Source organism: Zingiber officinale, chromosome 1A, assembly GCF_018446385.1.
Source record: "Zingiber officinale cultivar Zhangliang chromosome 1A, Zo_v1.1, whole genome shotgun sequence".
Lineage (NCBI taxonomy): Eukaryota > Viridiplantae > Streptophyta > Magnoliopsida > Zingiberales > Zingiberaceae > Zingiber > Zingiber officinale.
Window position 1 is genome coordinate 81,056,459 of NC_055987.1, and position 5,316 is coordinate 81,061,774.

Below are 5,316 nucleotides of genomic sequence, written 5' to 3' on the forward strand. Positions count from 1 at the left end.
TGTGGGCCTAAGTATGAATATATATATCTCAGGATTCATATTGTCCCTATACAGGGGAGATGCTATCGAAATTTTATCGGTAGGAACTTCCTTGGGTGTGACAACAACCTGGAAGCTAATTATTAAAATAAATATTTAATTGACTAACTGTAAACTCTTGGTCTAACTCAAATATAAATCAATCTTTACATAATAAATTAAATTGAAGATTAAATTAACCATCTCACAATACTATTAAGGTTTTTAGAAAAAGGTGAGATAGATCTAAGTTTAAAATATAAAATAGTTAACCAAACCCAAATTAATTAAACTCACTCAATTAAAATTCAAAAATTCAAAATTCAAACTTATTCAAAACTTAATATTCTAAAATTCAAAATTCAAAACTTAAAATTCAAAAGTTCAAAATTCAAACTTATTCAAAACATAAAATTCTAAAATTCTAAAATTCAAACTTATTCAAAACTTAAACTTATATTATAAAATTCAAAATTCAAACTCATTCAAAATTCAAACTTATATTTTAAAATATCAAATTTAGTATTTTTGAAATCCATATTTAACTTAAATTATTTTTGAAATATACTTCAATATCATAAATATGTTTTAAAGTTAAAAATAAAATCAACTAACTTAACACACTCATAAGCTGAATATGCTTGATAACATAGAATGAGTGAGATATAAAATTAGGAAAATGAATAATAACTTTTATGTTCTTATTTTACATGCTTGGACTCTAGGATATACTAAAAAGCACTTATTTTTGGCATTAGTTAAGGGGGAGTGAAAGGAAGGTTAAGACATTAATTCCTTTTGTTGAAGTATTGTTTTTCAAGATTTCAAAGTTAATTTTGTAGATCTTTAAAAAGATCAATTTTTTTATTGTTTAACTATTTTTGTATCTAGAAAAATAAGTTTTTATCAAAATAAAAACAAAGCATTTATCAAAGTCATTTTACACCCTAGTTTTTATTAAAATCTCATTTCAAAAAGTTAAATATTTGATAAAGTATTTTAGCTAAGTATTTTTACAAGGAAATCTTTTTCAAAGCTTAAAGTTTATCAAAATCCTTTTAAAAGCTAAATTTTCATCTAAATCTTTTGAACGCTAAGTACTTGACAAAAGTTTTTTAAAAAGAAATTAGCTAAAGATTTTTTGGAAAATCCTAAGTCACTTTCAAAGCTTAAAAATTAGCTAAGTTTTTCCCTTCTTCTTAATTAAAGATTCTTTTTTCCCTCTCTTAGTATTTTTTTCTTTTTGATATATGTCTTTGGGAGAGATTAAAATTAAGTTAAACATAATCTTTATGAAAGAGGGAGCATAAATTTTTATGAAAGGGGGTGCATAACTTTTTTTCTTTCTTTTTTTTTCCAAATTATTATTCCTTTAATTATTGTTATATTTTACTTAACTTTGAACCAGGTTGCTATAATAAAAAATGAGAGATTGTTGGGTTTTTCGGGCAGCGAAAACCGTGTTTTCGCGTCGCGGAAACCCCGAAAGCCCCAAAGCCAACGGATCCGTGCAAAGAAAAATTTCTAAAACTACGAATACGAGTTTCACACTCCAGATCTACAGTAGATAAGAGTTATACCTTGAAGCGTGCCCTCGCAAATCCAGCTCGTCGAAGTTGTCAACGTAGACAACTCTCTAGTGATATTCACACGAACAAGAAGTGTTCTCTAACACTCAAGAATGGAGAAGAGAGCACCACAAATGTGCTAGCACTTCTTGGGCTCTCGGGTAGGATTTGAAAGGAAGAAAAAGAGAGGATGCAAAAGAAATCTCATACACTCAAGAAGTAGTATCCTCTTTTGTGACCTTCACCCTTCCTTATTCTTTTGGACTCACTAAACCACCTTCTCCTTTGATGAAAGCTCACGACAACCACAGCAAGGAGGAAGAAAGGCCAAGGAAGAAGATGATAGAATGAATGCACACATCAATACACAAAAACAAAAACTTCCACACTATATTAGTGTGGCCGGCTACACCATATAACCTCCCTCATTAATGTGGCCGACCACATTAAATGGCATGAGATGTGTAACCTCCATTAGGTGGCATGCCTCATGAGGTGGAGATGATGTGGCAATGTTAGTCATGCCATGTAGGATGAGTCAACCTTCATGATGTGGCAATACATCAAGTCAAACTTGATGTTTCAACTTCCATTTAGTCAAGTCAAAATTGACCAATTATCTTCCTTGTTGAGTTAAATCCAACCTTTGAGTCAAGTCAATTTTAATTTAATGAATCTCAATTCATTAATATAAATTGACTCAATGAATCAAATTTAAATTAGACTCATTCAAAAATTGAATCTAATTGAGTCTAACTCAATAAGTCTAATTTGAATCCAATCTTTGGTGCATCATATGAACCTAATCCAATTGGTTCATCATATGAACCCAATCTCCATCCACTTGTTCTTTGTGTGTGACCCAATAGGTTCTTGTAACGTTGGCAATGTTTCTAAACTCCTTTAGAAACATAAGCAATGAGCGGCATCTAGCAATACATCATTGCTACCCAAGTTACAACAATATTGAGATCCAACATCACCTTGTGACTACTAATTGTGACTCCTCACAATATATGACAAGTGTCCTTCTATCCTAGACATTTAGATTGATCAATGTGAGGCATAGACCGTGTCATCCTCTAATCAATCTAAATCTTGAACTCCAAGTAGACTCACTCGATCAAATAAGCTCAACATCTCATGTTGACTCATTTGGGCATGACCATGTACTTCGTGGTCTAACTCTATCAAGAATACCGATGTCGCTCCCGTCATATGGGAGGGATAGATCCCATCTAAATCACTCACATCCCTCTGCATAATTCGTTATATACCTAGTAATCGCCTTTATAGTCCACCCAGTTACGGGTGACGTTTGACGAAACCAAAGTACAAAATCCTTATGTAGGGAACCATGGTGAATTCAGGTCTAAGGACCAATAGTCATACTAATAGTCACATGAGAAAGTATATGACACTCATATAACGATCCATGATACTTTCTCATGGCGGGTCATTCAGTATACATTCTCCAATGCATACCCATGTGTCAACTTGATATCTCCATATCCATGACTTGTGAGATCAAGTCATCGAGTTGACCTACATGCTAGTCTTATTGCATTAACATTGTCCCTGAATGTTAATACTCGACTAGGAATGATTAAGAGTAGTGTTCCCTATATCATCTCACTATCGATTCAACCAATCGATTGATATAGGTAAGAACCTTATACTCAAGGACGTTATTATACTTAGTTTATTTGGCACCAATACAAGTAAGTATAATAACCAAAAGCCAAATGCCTTTATTTATATAGAATATGATACAATAAGTCCAAAATACAATTATCAAATGATTGGCTCTAGGGCTCTAGCTAACAATCTCCCACTAGCACTAGTGCCAATCAGTGTAGGCTCTAAGCCCAAATGACCTAGTGTGACCATCATGCTTCTTCTGTGCCAAAGCCTTGGTCAAGGGATTTGCGATGTTAGCCTCTGTAGGTACTCTGCAAATCTTCACATCTCCTCTCTCGATGATCTCTCGAATGAGTAGTATGTGTTTGGTCCACTGGTGTGAGCGAGGTTCCTTCGCTATGGCTCCATTGTTGTCACAATAGAGCTCGTTGGGGTCAGCAATGGAACCACCCCAAGTTCAATGATGAACTTGTGGATCCAAATTGCCTCCTTTGCCGCCTCGATGTGAATGTACTCGCCTGTTGTAGAATCACCATCGTATCCCGCTCGAACTCTTCGGTGACAGACCACCATTAATGCAAAATACGAACCCCGATTGCGATCTATAGTCATCCTGGTCGCCTGAAGCTAGCATCACTATAACCCTTTACACCTAGCTCATCATTGCCTCCATATATCAAGAAATATATTCTTTAGTCCTTCTTAAGTACTTAAGAATATTCTTGACCGCTATCCGATGACTTTCACCGATCTGACTGGTATCTGCTCGTCATGCTCAAAGCATACGAGACATCGGTCGAGTACATAGCATGGCGTACATGATCGATCCTATGGCTCATAAGGGATCTGATCCATGCGGTCTCTCTCCTCTCTAGAAGAGGGACCTTGAGTCTTCGAAGACTCACGCCATGTGACATCGGCAAATCCCTTTGGAGTTCCGCATGGCAAACCGAAGGAGTACCTTGTCAATATATGTACTCGACTTAGGCCAAGCAATCTCTTAGATCTATCTCTATAGATCTGTATCCCTAGAATGCGGATGCCTTATCGAAGTCCTTCATTGAGAAGCAACCTCCTAGCCAGGTCTTGATAGACAGCATAGGGATGTCCTTTCCAATGAGTAATATGTCATCCACATACAATATGAGGAAGACAACTATATCCCCTACAACCTTCTTGTAGACACAAGGCTCATCTTCGTTCTTGATGAAACCAAACTATTTGATTGCATCATCGAATCGAAGATTGCTGAGAAGCTTGCTTTAGTCCATAAATGGACCTATGCAACTTGTATACTCTGCTATGCTCTGGATCTACAAAACCCTCGGGTTGTGTCATATACACATCCTCGAGTAGGTTTCATTCAGAAAGCGATTTTGATATCCATCCGCCATATCTCATATTCATGGTAGGTCGCAATAGCAAGCATGATCCGAATGGACTTAAACATCGCCATCGAGAAAAGGTTTCATCATAGTCAATACCATGAATCAGCTTGAAACCTTTAGCTACCAAGCGACCCTTATAGATAAATCCATCCATGTCTTTTCTTAAAGACCCACTTACATCCAATGGATTTTACCCCTTCGTGGATCAACCAAAGTCCATACTTGGTTGGTGTACATGGATTCGATCTCGATCTCATGGCCTCTAGCCATTTCTAGAATCTGGTCAGCTTCCTGATGGGTGGTAGGCTCATCCTCTATGAGCACAACGTCATCATGGTCGACAAGAGAAATGAGTATCTCTCAGTGACGACGTACCCCTATCGGACCTGCCAAGAGGTATGTCTACTTGAACGGTTGTTGTTCCTCAACTCCTTGTGGAACAACATCATCCACAACACTTTGTGGTTCCAGTTCAATTTTCATCGAGTCAGTGCTATTGTTCGCATCTTGAACTTCTTCAAGATCGAACGCCCTCCCACTAGTCTTTCTAGAAACAAAGTCCCTTTCTAGAAAGACCACAACTACCTTGTGCTGATCGGAATGTAGAAGTAATATCCCTTAGTTTCCTTGGGATATCCAATGAAAAAGCACTTGTCGTATTTGAGTCCTAATTTGTCTGAGACTTGACGTCGAACGTAAGC